This window comes from Dama dama, chromosome 30, assembly GCF_033118175.1.
Source record: "Dama dama isolate Ldn47 chromosome 30, ASM3311817v1, whole genome shotgun sequence".
Classification (NCBI taxonomy): domain Eukaryota; kingdom Metazoa; phylum Chordata; class Mammalia; order Artiodactyla; family Cervidae; genus Dama; species Dama dama.
In genome coordinates, this window is record NC_083710.1 from 23266456 (window position 1) to 23284792 (window position 18337).

The 18337-nt window shown below is 41.4% G+C and overlaps 1 long non-coding RNA gene across 1 annotated transcript; it reads right to left on the minus strand.

The window, feature by feature from the left end:
* Nucleotides 1-4098: 4098 nt before the first annotated feature.
* LOC133049133 (uncharacterized) lies at nucleotides 4099-10646 on the minus strand. Its single transcript, XR_009691224.1, has 3 exons — nucleotides 10465-10646; nucleotides 9642-9738; nucleotides 4099-4254 (listed from the first exon to the last, which is right to left on the minus strand). It is a non-coding gene; the product is annotated as an uncharacterized LOC133049133 (long non-coding RNA).
* Between the last annotated feature and the right edge of the window lie 7691 nt (nucleotides 10647-18337).

Sequence of the window (18337 nt, forward strand, 5' to 3'; positions counted from 1 at the left end):
GAGATTTAGTTAGCGTAGGATTAATAATCAAGATGATGATTGAACCCTTCACTGCCGATAAAGTATTTTCTTGGTAATTATTTTACATGTGAAATTTTCTTTTACTGAAAACAATATTCTGAGAAGTGTTAATGTTCTAGTTTTTTCCATTGGGAAGGAGTGGGGAGTTGAAAAGAATGTTGCAGAGACAAAAAATTTTCTGTCTGCGTGTAAGGTAGGCACTCTTTCACATATATATCTAATTGAATTATTGAAACCTTTGAGAGTGAATATTGCCTCTACTTTCCAGATGAAGCAATAGGCTTGGAGGGATTAAATAATTTGGGTAGACACAGATGACTAGGAAATAAACAAGGTGGGATTCAAAGCTCATCAGTCTGACTCCTAACCCTGTATTTGCTCCACCAGATCATGCCACTTCAAATTCTGTAGTTCTGACTCTTGCAATTAAGGCTACAATCCTCTTAAATGTGCTCTCAGTTCAAAAGGCAGATGTGCACTTTATTTTTGTATGTTTCACTAATCTCTGAATTAGCCATAAGCTGCCATAACTCATGTGTTTAGACAATAAAATTAGTTGTTATAAGGTAAAATATTCAGAAATATTATTAAAAGTAGTGCGTGCGTTCACGCGTGCTCAGTCATCTCCAACTCGTTGTGATGCTGTGGACTGTAGTCCGCCAGGCTCCCCCGTCCATGGGATTCTTCAGGCAAGAATACTGGAGTGGGTAGCCATGCCCTCCTCCAGGGGATCTTCCCAGCCCAGGGCATGGAAACCACGTCTCCTGTGTCTCCAGCATTGCAGGCCGATTCTGTACCGCTGAACCACTGGGGAAGCCCTATTAATGGTAGTATATATATTGAATATATAATGAACATTCAGGCCATTTAAGGTAGTCACATCTTCAGTGAAAAGCCAGACTCTTATACAGCTGTGAATCAGCCTTCACTGTAGAGGCAGAATTGCGCTAGTCTTTCCTGGCAAGAAAAGTCATTTGCTGGGGCACTGCCCAGTGTACTTTGCTCCTGTTGCAGCTACTCAAGTGTACTCAGCAGTATGAAGCAAGCAAAACCGGTTAGCTCCCGAGACAGACTTTCCTGTCTTGGCAGATGAATGCCATCCATGAGCTCACAGACCTTATTCCTTCTTATATCTGGGATTCTATTATCCTTTCATTATTACTTTCAAAGAAATTGGCCTTTCTTTTGGAAAAGCACACTGTTAAAAGATATTTTGACAGTTTTTCACAGCTATCACTTTAAATAACCATCACAAATAAAGTCTACAAAAGGTTTCCCAATAGTTAGTTAGAAGGTCGTTTATCTAAGTCAAAAGCAATAACAGAGAATGACTACTTGAAAAAAAAAAAAAAAAACCAAGCCTGTCTGTTTCAGCGACACATGCCAGGAACTCAAGAAGTGATAGGATGATAATGTAAAGCATGTGTTCCCGAGTTGAGGTCAACATTGTGCTCAGGATTTTCTTTAATGGTTTTCATGTCAGCCAGACATCTCCTGTGAGTCAACTTTACTCCTTATACTGGGTCATACAAAGTGGTTTCTTTCTTAAAAACTCATTTATCAGTGTATTAAGCCACACTTTTTTTTTCCCTTGGAGTAATCCAAGCCCCATTGGTGATCTTTTAAAAATCAGAAACACTACAAAAAAAAAAAAAACCACTTCAGACTTCTAAAAACTAAAAATGTTTCTGGGGCCTTCATCTATTCATTATTATAATTTTGAGTGATAGTAACTGACTTTTATGTGGTGTTTACTATTGCCAGGCAATGTTCTAAGTAAAAGTAAGTAAGTAAAAGTATTTACTTTTAATAAACTAAATTAATTATTGAAATAACCCCATGAGGTCAAACTGTCCTCCAACTTTACAGATGAGGAAGCTGAGGCAAAGAAAAGATAACAAATGTGCTCAGAGTCACATAGTCAATAAGGGAAGTTACATTCAAATCCAGGCAAATCTGGTCTGTGTTCTTAACCACTATGCAAACTGCCTCCCTAGGGTGTCAAATTTAAGAGTCGATACCCCCGTTTTCATTTACTTCCTTCTCTTCCTTACCTCAGAAGTTGATGTTTAAATTTACCTGGCATTAGTTGCACTCATTCAATCCGGGTTTGCTGAATTATAGGGTGTATTACCTATATTTAACAACCAAAACAAGACAAATAACAGGAAGAACCTTTTACTTGCAACACACGGACATTAGTCATCTTGCAGCTTTGCTGTTAGCAGTACCACTGAATATTTTCCTGCAGTGTCCTTCATAGGATGTTTCTAAATGGCCCAAAGAAAAGGATATTTAGTACTTTCAATGTCTAAGACACTTAAGCCAGGATGCAGATGGAAAACATAGAGATCTGGCATAGGAAGGGAAAAGAAAATGGGGTAAAATAAAGGTATTTGATAAAAGTGCAGGAAAATAAGAATAATAGAGGATAAAGCAGAACAATTTTTTAATATTAAAAAGGAAGAAAAAGAAGTCAATAGCATGTGCTCTATAAATAAGATGCCAGGGAATAAAAAAATGTGATTTACCAAAAACTTTCAACCTGGATTCCCTGTTGGCTCAAATGGTAAAGAACCTGCCTGCAATGCAGGAGACAAGGGTTCAATCTCTGGATTCGGAAGATCCCCTGGAGAACAGAACGGCAACCCACTCCAGTATTCTTGCCTGGAGAATCACAGGGACAGAGGAGCTTGGCGGGCTACAGTCCATGGGGTCACTAAGGGTTAGACATGACTGAGCAATTAATACTTTCATTTTTTTTTTCAACCTAGAAGATGTGTACCTAATCTCCTTCTCTTCTGTGGAAGATAAAGCAGGCTGTCTTGAGCATGAAGTGCCTATTCAAGTCTTTGCCTTTTTTAAACAACTGAATTGTTGTTTATTCATTATTGATTTGTAAGGGTTTTTAAATATATTCTGGGTAAAAGTCTTCTGTCAGATATAAGATATTATGAATATCTTGAAAGCAACCAGGACCTTTGTGGGGCCCTCCTGCGCACAAAAGCCTTTCTGTGTCCCCTGTTTTCTTATTTGCAGGAAAAGGGCTTCTGTCTCCTAGACCTTCCTGAATACCAAAGAGCAGATTTAAACAGTTGCTAACCAGGGAAGTAAGGGGATATAGAAACAAATGAGGAACAATCAGAAAATTATAGTGCGAGACCCTGGTGCCTCCTCAAGAGGTATAGGTAACAATATCTTTGAGTTCTACCCAAACCAAAATCCCCACCCAGTAGAGGTTGGCAACTTCAAGGGAGAGTACCAGATTACCAGAGCACCACCCTGTTACCTCATCACCAACCAATCAGAAGAAAGTCTCACACCCAGCAGCCCTCACCCCAAGTTTTGCATATATAAGCTTTTCCCCCCAAACCAGGGGAGTCTGGGGGGTTATGAGCGTGAGCCACATATTTTTCTTGCATGGCCCTGCAATAAAACTTTCTCTGCTCCAAACTCTGACATTTTGGGTTTGTCTGGCCTCACTGTGTGCTGGGCACACAAACTCGTGAACTTGCATTCAGTAACATCTTCCAGTCTGTGGCTTTTTTTATCTGCTTTTTTAGTGGTGCCTTTTGCTGAAGTCCTTAATCATAATTAGATCCAATTTATCAATTTTTTCCTTTTGGGTGAGTGCCTTTTGTATCTGTTCAAGAAATCTCCCAGCATTGACGGCCACATTCATTGATTTATGGACTCTCTCACTAGGATTTTTGGCTGATAAGCTTTGTTGATAAACGCTGCAATGAATTACTTGAAGGAGCCAGTGTTACATTTTAGGTTAGCTATAAATCCTGTTTGGATTGCTGATCAAAGTAGCTTAGTATGTTATTAGCTGCACACACAATAACATTGCAAAAGGATATACTTTTTCTATGAAATAATTTTTAAGGGTTCCACCATTTGATATTCCCTATATATCTATTGTCAATAATTTTTAAAATGACATTTCTTTTTCTATATATAGGCAGTAAAACTTCTCAATCACATAGGTTACTTTCATATGCTTATAATATAGTGAAGTAAAACGAAGTGTTAGTCCGTCTGTCGCGTCCAACTCTTCGGGACTCCATAGACTGTAGCTCGCCAGGCCCCTCTGTCCATGGGATTCTCCAGGCAAGAATACTGGAGTGGGTTGCAATTTCTTTCTTCAGGGATCTTCCCAACCCAGGGATCAAACCCGGGTCTCCTGCACTGACGGCAGATACTTTACCATCTGAGCTACTGGAGAAGCCCCTTAAAATAATATATTAATATATTATATAATATAGTCAATATATTATTATGTTAAATATGTAATAATTGTAATTATTATATAATTACATATATAACTATATTATATGATTATATATATAATTGAATTACATGTGTAATATATGTAATAATTATGTAATATATGTATATTGCATACATATATACATATTTTATGTATATATTATTATACATACATTATGTAATTGTGTACATATTATCATGTAATAATAATATATTGACTATATTGCTTATAATATATTGACTATAATTTATCACACAGGTGATTTTTGATATCTCTTACTGTCTTAATGGTTTATATCAAAACTGTATCATTGCTTAATGAAATAAGCAATGATAAAGAAATAAATTCTTCTCCAACATTATGTGGCTCAAATAATCACATTTTGTGATTGTGCCATTCTGTAAAGGACAAGACTTTTGTCCTTTTAATTAGAAGATTTATTCTAATTCCAATCAGAGTATGATGGCTTTATAACAACATTCCTTTAAATATTAGAAATATTATATAATATGCTAACTTTATCAATATTTCTCTGTAAAATGTACATGATGGTTTTTTTGCTTCACTAGAACAGCATATTGGCACAATGGGTACTTTATTTGTGAGCAAAGTTATGAACACAACTTCAAATAATCAACTGAATATTACCATCTCTTTTATATATTAGCCATTTTGAAATAAGAGCCAAATAAGATTTTTCATATATGAATATATTTACTATACATATGCAGATATGGATGTTCATCTAAGAAATTCACATGAAAATTAAAAATGTAAACTATTCTGGCTAATGCAACTGGATGTGAGTTACTACTAATCACCAAGACACCAATGTTTCTCACATGTTATTAAGCCTCATAACATCACTGTAAAAATCATGATCCGCATTTATAAGATCTGGAAATGGAGGTTCAGAAAGATTAAGTAACTTAAGCAAAAGCATAACTAGTAAGTGCTAGAACCAGGTATTAGGACCATTTGCTTCTAAAGCAGGTGTTTTTCCAGTGTTATCTTTCAGCATTTGAGGGTATATAGAGATTACACTGGGCTTCCCAGCTGGCACTAGTGGTAAGGAACCCACCTGCCAATGCAGGAGATGTAAAGAGACACGGGTTTGATCCCTGAGTCGGGAAGATGCTCTGGAGAAGGAAATGGAGGCCCACTCCAGTATTCTTGCCTGGGAATCTCATGGACAGAGGAGCCTGGCGGGCCACAGCCCTTAGGGCTGCACAGAGTTGGACACAACTAAAGTGACTTAGCAGGCATGCGAACCACATACGGGACTTCCCTGGTGGTCCAGTGGTTAAGAATCTGACTGTGAATGTGGGGGACATAGTTCAATCCCTGGTCTGGGAAGATCCCACATGCCAAGGGGCAACTAGACCGTGTGCCACAACTATTAAGCCCAAGCCCCAGAGCCCCAGCCCTGCAACAAGGGAAGCCACTGCAGTGAGAAGCCCGAGCACCTCAACTAAAGAGCATGCTCAGCAACTGGGGAAAAGCCTGTGCACAGCAATGAAGGTCCCGCACAGCCAAAAATACATAAACGAATGAATAAAAATTAAAAAGCGAAGAAGAACTAAAGAGCCTCTTGATGAAAGTGAAAGAGGAGAGTGAAAAAGTTGGCTTAAAACTTAACATTCAGAAAACTAAGATCATGGCATCTGGTCCCATCACTTCATGGCAAATAGATGGGGAAACAATGGAAACAGTGACATACTTTATTTTGGGGGGGCTCCAAAATCACTGCAGATGGTGCCTGCAGTCATGAAATTAAAAGATGCTTGCTCCTTGGAAGGAAAATTATGACCAACATAGACAGCATATTAAAAAGCAGAGACATTACTTTGTCAGCAAAGGTCCATCTAGTCCAAGCTATGATTTTTCCAGTAGTCATATATGGATGTGAGAGTTGGACTATAAATAAAGCTGAGCACTGAAGAATTGATGCTTTTGAACCATGGTGTTGGAGAAGACTCTTGAGGGTCCCTTGGACTGCAAGGAGATCCAACCAGCCCATCCTAAAGGAGATCAGTCCTGAATATTCATTGGAAGGACTGATGTTGAAGCTGAAACTCCAATACTTTGGCCACCTGATGCAAAGAACTGACTAAATTGAAAAGACCATGATGCTGGGAAAGATTGAGAGCAGAAGGGGATGACAGAGGATGAGATGGCTGGATGGCATCACCAACTCAATGGACATGAGTTTGAGTAAACTCTGCGAGTTGGTGATGGACAGGGAGGCCTGGTGTGCTGCAGTCCATGGGGTAGCAAAGAGTCGAACATGACTCAGTGACTGAACTGAACTGAAAAAACCCATGAATAGTAAAATATTAATGGTAGAATCCAGGTGGTAATTACACAGTAGTCACTATAAAATTCTCTCAACTTTGCTGTAAATTTGTAAATTTTCATGATAAAATGTTTGGGGGAAAAAAATCTAGAAATTTAATGCCATCCTAGTTCAGCAGGAAATGCAAAAGAGGCCACTGTTATGTTTAGACCTGTATTCTGATTTCCAGGCTTGATAGCTTTTTAGACTGAATCTAATTTCCTGGATTCTGATCTTTCAGGGTTTTTATTATTTAAAACTAGTTACCTCGTCACCCTTGTATTTTGATTTTCTGGTTTATCTATTTGTTTATTCATTTTCAAATGCGTATCTTCACCTTCTGTGAACCAAGCCCTGTTAGGTGCTAAGGATACAGTTTTGTCCCTGTTTCCCTGAATCCTCCATCCATGGCTTATTTTCAGTAAACAGTATCTTCGATCTCTTAATTCTATCAGAAATGCTAGTTCCTCCATCTTTGGCTGAGGCTAAAACTGACGGGACCATATTATTCTTTGAGTACTACAAGACTCCATTCCTAGAGCCTAGGAGGTTTCTGTTTGTGTTTTTGGTGGGGTTGGGGGGAGGGGTGGGTGATAGTGGTGGTGGTGGTGGTCATATCTCCAATTTACAAAAAAGAAACTGCAAAATCTTCCACATTACCTAGAATGCAGAAACAATTCCTAGTCCCCTCGATTCTCCCTTTTTCACAGCTTTAGATCCCAAAGGACGAACAGCCAGCATTTCTGGTCCCAGTGGCAAATCCAGCTCTAATGCAGATGCTGTGGGGGAGTAAGATACTCCAACAGTGAGATGGACCCTTAAACTATCATCACCATATGCCAGTGGATTCCCTGTTCATCGGGCTACCTTCTAATTCCCATGTAGGCCCGCAGAGAGAATGCACTATTTGTGTTTTTCTTATGCTTGTGACAGTGATTTCTCAATCAAACCAGAAAAGCAACCAACTCTTGATTAAGAGCTGTTGCATCACACGTCTGGAGCTCAGGGAGAAAATACACCAATCATGCCACCACCATCATCATCATCACTTTGGTTGCTTGTGGCCATGAATTTCTCAGTGTAAATCAGTAACGCTTGCATGTGCACTAAGTCACTTCAGTCACTTCTGACTCTTTGCAACCCTGTGGACTATAGCCCATCAGGCTTCTCTGTCCGTGGGATTCTCCAGGCAAGAATACTGGAGTGGGTTGCCCTGCCCTTCTCCAGGGATATTTCCGACCCAGGAATTGCACTCGCATCTCTTATGTCTCCTGCATTGGCAGGCAGGTTCTTTACTACTAGCACCACCTGGGAACCCCCTAAATCATCCCCTAAACCAGTGACTAAAAACAGGGGATGGGGAATATTCTTACACTCTTTGTCCTTCGGGGCCTCAGTTTTGAACTGTTTTAGCTGATTTAGCCCTCATAAAGCCTTGTTCTTCTTCTCAACTTCTGGTTCTAATCACTACTGTTCTCTTACTGATGACTTTACTTGTCCTCTGACCTCATGCAAGGCCCATTTTATCAGCTGAGATCTTAGCTTCTGTTTCTCCACTTTTAGCTGTGTTATTTCAGGGTCCCTTGGGAAAGGTCCAGCCAACCTAGGCCCCTGGATCACAAGGATGCTCTCGCGGCCTGTATGTACCGCACACCCAGAGCTGGGGCCTACCTGGGCAGCTTTTTGCATGTAGAATTCCAGGATTATAAAGATTTCCACCTAGTACATATCACCAAATACAGAATATTGGTTTTAAGGACTTTGTTGCGACAAGGTAAACAATAGAACCACGATTTATAAACCAATATCTAGTGAAAACTAACAGTATTATGAAATATTTTATTTTTATTGGTTGGTAATTACACCTGGATAGTTTACAAAATTATCCTAACATTCTTAATTTCATGCGTCCCCCAGGAAATCCTTCCCTACTTTAAATAAAGTGTATTTTATCTATTGAATGCATTGGTACTTCTATCCTGTTATACAATTACAACGCTGTAAATAAACAGAAAGAGCTATGTGGTTTGACTACTTCAACCAGAGAGAATTAGCTCCTTAAGAAGAAGAGTGTTATTATCCTTTTCCCTTTAGAATCAAAAGGAGTCTGATGATAGCTCTTTGAAAGGATGATGCTGAGAAGACTAAGTCTTCTCAAGTCTTCACGTCCCTGTTCTGCTGTCTTACTTTGGATGACTGTGAACAGACTGCAATGTATGTCTCTGCTAGGGACCCCAAAGAGCTCACTGCATAGGACCTACTCCAGCTTGGCTTTATATATTCTGCATTTTTCTTCTGTTTTTGTTCAGAAAAGCTTGGGGTTAAAAACAATGTGTGTGTGTGAGAGAGAAACCATTTCAGTTACCATGTGTTTTAGTATTTAATTTTATTCAAATATATTCATCTAACATTATGATCACTCTAATTGGCATACATTTTTTGTATATACTTGTGGTTGTTCAGTCACCCAGTCATGTCTGACTCTTTGCAACCCCATGGACTGCAGCATGCCAGGCTTTCCTGTCCCTCACCATCTCCTGGAGTTTGCCCAAGTTCATGTTCATTGCATTGGTGATATACATACTTATATACAGCCTAATAGCGTGCAGTTGGAGCTTATTTAGCACCTCTGATTCACATCAGAGGCACTGGGCAATCTTAAATCTCCTGTTCAACAAGTGAAGTGAAAGTGAGTGAAGTCGGTCAGCTGTGTCCAACTCTTCGAGACCCCATGGACTGCAGCCTACCAGGCTCCTCCGTCCGTGGGATTTTCCAGGCAAGAGTACTAAAGGATTATTATTAAAATAACAACTAGAACTCATTTATAACTGTATAAAGGAGACTCTGTTTCTGATAAATATCTATTATTCATGATTTATTACATAAATGGTATTATTATTTCTTTAATAAGTAATATGTTAATCATTCTTCAGGAGTAACTATTTTATGTTAACACTATATGAGAAAATGCTATCTTAACCTTTCTATGGGATGTGTGCAATTCTAACATACCTGTGGAAATTCAGCATTTTCATTTATCACCAGGCATTAAGACAGTACTCCACCATCTCCTCCTCTCCCGCCTCATCTTCATTCCCACTGTCACCTCCTGTAAATTAGGACAGAGGACAGAGATATAAATACGACATAACTGGACAGCTTTCACTACCACACACCACCTGACCCAGGTCCTGAGAGTGACATTTGTATATTTGTCATACACACTTTCACTCAGTTTAAGTACATAACAAAGCTCTGTTCAAATTTGCTACAGGTACATTCTTAACATTTCAGGCATGCATAAAAGTAGAGGTGTTGTGTTTGTTTGGGTTTTTTTCTGATTAAATCAAATAGGGAGGTGGCTGTTGTTTTTGGCCACAGTTCTCACATTTGCTGAGAATTAGGTGAGGAATTATAGGGGTGGGGGTAGCCTGTGTAAGGGCTTCCAGTGAAGCCATTAGCTGAAAACCTTCGGTTTAAATAAACCACAATGTCCAGGGCTGGCCTCTGTCTTCTGTCTCAGGGCTGCCTGGCCTCCTGCCTGTCCCAACCCCTTGCACCTCTGCTCCAACATTAATAGCTGTTTGTTGGTGGGGGAGAGACTTTCACTTCTACATTATGCTCTTCTGCATTGTCTGCATTTTCACATATTTACTCTATGTGTATGTGTATGAGAACACTGAAGTTCTTCTTTCCTTGCCTGCTTTTTTACAAAGCCATGCAATACTTACATTAAATTATAAACGTGAGATGTTCACCCTGATGCAGCCTGCCCGTAGCTACCCACACTCACCCCTTCTCTCTGCTTCCCACCTCACTCTCTCTCCCTTCTCACCTTTTTCTTCTTCTCTGCTCTCCTGAGGTTCCAGTGTTGCCTTTCTTCGTTTGCATAGATTTTTTTTCTCCACTGTACCCTTTGTGGGAACCATCTTAGAGATTCCTCCCAGGTCCTCATTTGTAATTACATTCTCCTTTGGTTGCCATGATGGCTGACCTATAGGCCATAGCTCAGAAACACTTGTCCAGAGTGACCCCTGCATGGAGTGGCATATTTCTCCACTTCTTTTACTTTTTATCCTCATATGTTTTGAGAACAATTATTAAAAATGTGTTCTTCCTCTTCCTTCAAGTCCCTTTCCCTCTTGGCTAGTATAGCAGGTTTTGTTACCGGCAGAACTTTCTCTAAAGTGAAAGGCGACAGAGAGTTAACTAAAAGACACAGTGAGCTCCTGGGTGTGTCCAGAGTCTGATTTGGTTTGAGAAGAGGAACAGAAAGAATTTTTGTATTTTAGAAGTGGAGGAGGCCTCTTGGCCTAGTTTGAAAAACACAAACAGATAAAATTCTGTTTTTAAAAAATCCAACAAAATCTAGTTGGGAAGCTAAGCTAACATCTTGCTCCTAATGTATCAGAGGTCTTGGTCACATATTTTTAATGCACTTGTTACTTATTAATTTAATATCCGAATGCATAGAGCTCCTCCTGGCCCCTGTTAACCTTAATCCTGAGTTTTCTGTGCAGTCCCTCTGGAGCCCACCCTGGAGAGCTCGCTATCGGGACAGCTTCCAGGTAACCTGGGGCTTCAGCGAAGCACCGACCGATTGGTCTCGTCGCTCCTGTGTAGGCCGTGGTTTCTGCGCACACAGAAAATGATGGGGTGAGTCATAGTCCTCCTTTCCAACAAAAGGGCATTGTACTATGCTGTTTGGTTCAGGCTCTGGCGTGCCACTTGTGGTTGCAAACGTATGGGACAGGAGGCTGGCTGCAGCTGCAGTCTAATGCGCTGCTTTGGGTGTGCCCCGATAGACCGTGAGATACTTTAAGGCTGCGAGGCTTTGATTTACCTTCGATCCTCAGCGCTAAGTGCACTTGTGCTTAGCTCGGGGCAGCGCTAAGCCAGTTTGGCTTGGTTGGAACGCTGCAAAAGAGGGGAAGGGCTAAAGTTTGCGATGTGCTGGGGGGAGCGGGAGAGGCCCTCTGATGAGGCCGGCTTGCCGGCCCAGCGCCGGCAGGGGGCGCAGTTGCACCAGTAGCTAGAACGCCCCACTTGTTTACTTGAGCATTACCTTTTTGGTGAATCCGGAGGCGTGAGACCCTAGAAATTTAAACTTAAACCTGCACATAAGAATTAGAATATGAACTATTGAACAGAACAAACTCGCATTATATTTAGTCCAAAAGGCACAAGAATAGTCCGGAGTTAGCTTACCGAATACTGAATCAGGACACCTCCCAGAGTCAGATCTAAAGAGGAAAATTACCTGGTCAGCCTTCCAGGAAATTTGAATAATTTTGCATTTGGACGCTTCTTACACTCACTTGACGAACTAGTTCTTCTGATTTAACCACCTCATTTGTCAGAGGAGAAGCCGACGTTTATGAAACCAGTCCCCTAGTCTCCTGAAGAGGATGTAGCTACAGAAAAATTATATACAACTTTTCTGGGTTTTAGCCATGCTTTGAAAACACCCAAAAACAGGGCCATTTGGAAAACTGCACTTACAATCCTGCTCTCATACACACACACACACATACATATGTACCTGCATAAAATATAACATTTATACACAAAAATATATGCATATAGTATATATTTTATGGGGCTTCCCAGGTGGTTCAGTCGTAAAGAATCTGCCTGCCAATGCAGGAGATGCAGGAGATGTGGGTTCGATCTCTGGGTCAGGAAGATCCCCTGGAGTAGGAAATGGCAACCCATTCCATTGGAAACTTCCATGAACAGAGGAACCTGGCGGGTTACAGTCCATGGGGTTGCAAAGAGTCGGACACGACTGAGCTACCAAGCACACAGTATATATTTTATATATGATAAATATATATTAAAAATCTATCTATCTCTGCCTGCAATGCAGGAGACCTGGGTTCGATCCCCTGGAGGAGGACATGGTAACCCACTCCAGTGTTCTTGCCTGGGACATCCCCTGGACGGAGGAGCCTAGCAGGCTACAGTTTATGGGGTCACAAAGATCAGACGTGACTGAGTGACTCAGCACAGCACAGCACAGCACATCCATCTATCTGTCTGTTTTTCAGACCCTTTATAGAGGCAGCATAGCCTAGTGACCTCAGCATACAGGGTCACTGGGTTTGAATTCTTGGTTCTGTCACTTATTAGCTGTGTGACCTTGTGCAAGTTACTTAACCTCTCTGTGACTTAATTTTCTCACCTATAAATGAGGTTAATAATGGTAAATGTTTCATTAGCTTAAGGATTAAATAGGTTAATTTTATAACCTTAGGATCATCCTTGGTACATAAAAAAGTACTATAATAATTGTTAAATAAAATTCGTAAAATTTTGAAAACACCATCTTAATCATGAATGTAGATCACATTTCATAGGTACTTTTTAAAAGGTGTGAAGTTGGCCTTTAATAATATCTCTTTTAGGGAAAATCTATCATGTAATAAATGATAAAGATGTGAGAAAGAATGTGTGAGTGGTGAACCTGTCCACCAGATTGAGTCTGAAGCTTTACATTATGATTCCAGGTGAGGCTTTGGTTTCCAGGGTGAGAAAAAGTCATCTGACAACCTTTTTTTTCTCATTTTGGAAAACTAAAAAACCACCCCAGGAATTCCCTGGTGGTTCAGTGGTTAGGACTTTGAGCTTCCACTGTCAGGGGCGCAGGTTCCATCCCTGGTCAGGGAAACTAAGATTCCACATGCTGTGTGCCACGGCTAAAAAATCAAACAAACAACAGAAAACCCCAAAACAGAAACCCCAAATTCAAATGCCCAAATCTTCGGAGAATCGTGTGCTTGGAGCACTTTAAATGTAACTGCCCCCTTGTAGTCTGCTGTTTTGGAGGAACCACAACTTTCTTTCTGAAGCTGATTTCTTCATCAGCTTTCTCCCCTGTTCCTGAGTGTCTCCATCTGAGCCCGCCACTGTTGTATTCGGCTTGTCTGTGGGGTCTGCAGGGAGTGGCTGGCAGGAAAGATGATCAAGGATAGTCTGTCCAGGCCATGTGGGACATCTGGACTCCAGGGTCAGCCACTAGAAGTAGGATGGTCCCTGTCCTGTGAGAGGCCACTAGGATCCAGCTGAAGACCAAGTTGGGGCAGTCAGGCCCAGCTCTCAGGGGCTGTCACTAGACAGATCAAAGCAGCTCTAAGAGTGCAGAAGAGGCAGCTCCCCCTACTTGAGGAGAAGGATAGCAAGAAAACAGTTCAGTTCAGTTGCTCAGTCGTGTCTGACTCTTTGCGATCCCATGGACCGCAGCATGCCAGGCTTCCCTGTCCATCACCAACTCCCGGAGCTTGCTCAAACTCATGTCCATCGAGTCGGTGATGACATCCAGCCATTTCATCTTCTGTCGTCCGCTTCTCCTCCTGCCTTCAATCTTCCCCAACATCACGGTCTTTTCCGATGAGTCAGTTTTTCGCATCAGGCGGCCAAAGTATTGGAGTTTCAGCTTTAGCATCAGTCCTTCCAATGAACACCCAGGACTGATCTCCTTTAGGATGGGCTGGTTGGATCTCCTTGCAGTCCAAGGGACTCTCAAGAGTCTTCTCCAGCACCACAGTTCAAAAGCATCAATTTTTCGGCACTCAGCTTTCTTTATAGCCCAACTCTCACATCCATATACGACTACTGGAAAAACCATAGCTTGGACTAGAAGGACCTTTGTTGGCAGAGTAATGTCTCTGTTTTTTAATATGCTATTAAGAATGGTCATAACTTTCCTTCCAAGGAGCAAGCATCTTTTAATTTCATGGCTGCAGACACCATCTGCAGTGATTTTGGAATCCCCAAAATAAAGTCTGTCACTGTTTCCATTGTTTTCCCATCTATTTGCCAGGAAGTGATAGGACTGGATGTCATGATCTTAGTTTTCTGAATGCTGAGTTTTAAGCCAGCTTTTTCCACTCTCCTCTTTCACCTTCAACAAGAGGCTCTTTAATTCCTCTTCGCTTTCTGCCATAAGGGTATCTGCGTATCTGAGGTTATTGATATTTCTTTCCACAAACTTGATTGCAGCTTGTGCTTTATCCAGCCCAGCATTTTGCATGATGTACTCTGCATATAAGTTAAATAAGTAGGGTGACAATATACAGCCTTGACCTACTCCTTTCCCGATTTGGAACCAGTTTGTTGTTCCATGTCCAGTTCTAACTGTTGCTTCTTGACATGCATACAGATTTCTCAGGAGGCAGATAAGGTGGTCTGGTATTTCCATCTCTTTAAAAATTTGTCACATTTCGCTGTGATCCACACAGTGAAAGGCTTTGGCGTAGTCAGTAAAGCAGGAAAACAGCCCTGGAAGAAATGTCCTAGGGTCTCACCTGAGGAGAGGACTGAGCGGAGGTCTTCAGGAAGAGAAAAAGGTCCCTAAAAGGCCTTGGCTGTGAGGGGGCAGGGCTGAGAGGCTGTCTGCGAAGAAGAAAAGCTGGTCTCTAGTTGGGTGGAGGGCTCAGATAACCAATAATCAGGGAGATCTGCTGAGGCGGAAGACGATGCTAGCAGGAAAGCCCCTGAAGAGCATGAAGGAACCCCTCCGTTCCCCACAGACAGCTCTTCACGTGCTACCTGGAGGCCACCATCGGGAGGCTCTGAGAGAGGAGACTGGGTTACCCCACACAAGCACTTGCCAAGCCAGGTGACCCACTGAGAGAAGCTGCTAATTGCAATAGAGGCAAAATGTTATCTGTGCTAAGTTTAAAACAGTTTTCCAGGGGGAAGTAAGGACAGGCCAAGGCAGCCAAAAAGTTGGCTTTGCAGAGAGTTACAACTGACAAAGAGGTGTCCTGTGCTGAACGAGGCAGTGTGGTGTTTTAGTTTCTGGTGTATTAAAATGCAGCGAATACTTGGTTTTGGTTTTTTTTTTAATCACTATTATTTCAGATGTACTTTTTCTTACATTTCGATTGACTTTCCAATCAGCAGAGGTTTGTAATTTCACCTTTTATTTACTCCTTCTGCTAAATATTAAATGGACAGCACTACTTAAAGGAGAATTATGAGCCATTTGAGATATCTAGGTATCTGTGTGCAAGTGAACTGTTCCAACACTAATGCTAAGTATTCTGTTAAATAAATATCTGTCCCTTGGGAGGGGAGGGTACACTCTACAAAACAATTTTTTTTTCCCCTCAGTCTCTGTGGGGTGGATATTTTTGCAATCCTAGGGAACACTTATCTTTAGGGTAATAGAAGAGCTAACATTTACTGAGCGTTTACCATGTGATGTGTGAGCCATCAAGGTCCTCTGCTCTTTCTCACAATAGTCCCAACAGAGAGATGCTCTAATTATCCTCATATTACAGAAGAGGAAACAGGCTGAGGAAGATTAAGTTTTGAGACCAAAAACCTAGATGTTATCCTCAATTCCTCTCCCCCCACCCCCAGACCCTCATTATTAACAAGTTCTGCCATTCTGTAACACCAAAATATATCTAAAAATCTGACCTTTTTTTCACCCTAACTCAAGTCCTCATTATCTTTCTTGCTTGGATGTTGCATTAGCCTCTAACTGCCCCCAGGCCACTCTTACCCCTGATATAATCTTCCTTCCACACTACAGCCAGCGGTCTTTTTAATTAATTTATTTTATTTTTATTTTTTGGCTACACCCCATGGCATTCGGGATCTTAGTTCCCCAGCTCCCCAACCAGGGATCTAACCCATGCCCCCTACCCTGGAAGCTCGAAGTCTTAACCACTGGACCACCAGGGAAGTCCTAGTGTAATTCTTTTAAACTGTAAGTCAAAAAAATAAAAAATAAACTGTAAGTCAGACCACATACTCTCCAATGACTTTCCTTCACATTTAAGATAAAATGGAGGACTTACAAGGCCCTACATGATCTGGTTCCTGGTTGCCGTGTGCAAAGTCTTCATTCATTTAACAAAGAATTATTGAGGGCTTCCTTGGTTGTTCAACAGTAAAGAATCAGCCTGCAATGCAGGAGCCACAGGAGACATGGGTTCGATCCCTGGGTCAGGAAGATCCCCTGCAGAGGGGCATAGCAAACCACTCCAGTATTCTTGCCTGGAGAATCCCTTGGACAGAGGAGTCTAGGGGGTTACAGTCCATAGGGTCACAAAGAGTCAGACATGACTGAAGCAACTTAGCATGCACTACGTACATGCCGGGCACTATTCTAAATGCTGGGCGAATTGTTCCGGTCCAGAGCTTACAATAATCAAGGAAATATGTAGGATGCTATGCATTACATTGTAATAACCTGTAATGAAGCATAATCTGCAAAAATACCGAAACACTAGGCTGTACACCTGAAGCTAACACAATATTGTAACCCAACCAAACTTCAATTAAAAAAAAAAAGAAATACGTAGGCTAGCGGGTAGTGGATAGAAAACAGAAGGACAAAAGCAGACCAGTAACAATGTACAATGTACAGGTCTGAAATTGGGGTATTGATCGAAGTTTGTCTGTTTTTTTCCAAAGAAAATGCACTAAGGCAGTGCTTTTGCTGGGACTTCCCTGGTGGCTCAGTGGTTAAGGCTCGGGGCTCCCCGTGCAGGGGGCCGGGGTTTGATCCTTGGTCTAGGAACAAGATCCCACATGTCACAGCTAAAGATCCTAGGTGCCACAACTATGACCTGGTGCAGCCACATAAATAAATATATATGTGTATATTTTAAAAGGCAGTGCTTTGGAATTAAAAATGAAAAAGAATGCCCTTTTTTTTTTAAAAGGAAAAAAGAAAGGGAAACTGCAGACAGTCTGGTGGTGAAAGCAAAGGGTGCAACTTTAAGTTGTCTTTTCTGGGAGAGCAACTGGGTTTAGAAGATTAAACTATGCATATGTAAAGCAAAGATTCTGAACCATTTTCTGGGTTACACTTACATCTTTAGTTTCACGAAGGATGACTTGAAGCAACCACATTTGTGATGTACAGCTTATTCTTCAGTGTTATTTTCCATTTGCAAATTGGTTGGATCCACTTGAGTCAAACTGTGCTTTTGTAGATGTCATTGCTGCTTTTGGACGTGTTCTCTCAAATTAGGTTACAGAAACAAGAGCTGAATTATACACACAGCTGCAGAAATAGATTTCTACTTGCAAATGTAAGATGAAAAATAGGAAACCTCAGAGAGCTCCTTTAGTGTTGAAACCAACCGACCAACTTTCTGGGTAAAGTGCTGTTTCTTAACACATTCAGAAATTGGTGGCTGGGTGTCCCCATGGCCTGAGGAGGCAGGCAGTCCCCTTTTAGAGCATAAGCTGCGGTCACACAGATGGATGTTTGAATCCAGTTCTGCTCTTCCTAGTTGGATGACCCTGGTCAAGTCATTTAACCATTACTTTCCTCATCTGCAGAAACCCCTGTGCCCAGAGCTCCCTCATGGGGTGGCTGTGAAAATTAATTGAAACGACTGAGAGCAGAGTGATTTGCTTGATAAATGGAAGTCATTGTAAACTGTTAGCAGACTCCTTCTGGCTTCCATGCACTTGTGTTTTTGTTCTTGCTCTGTTCACAGGCAGCGTGAACATGGAATTTATCATCCACACTGGGGCCCTTTTGAATATAAAAGCGGACACCAAACCCAAACCTGAGAGAACTCTGGGCTCTTAGGAGTAGGTTGGGACTCTCCCAGGCAAACAAAGATGTAGGGTCACCCTCCCGGAGACTGAGAAGCCTGTAGGAGGGATGGCTGCCACCACCAGTGCCTGCTGGAGGGACAGAGAAGAAGGGGAGGAGGTAAGCAGTGTTAGTTGCC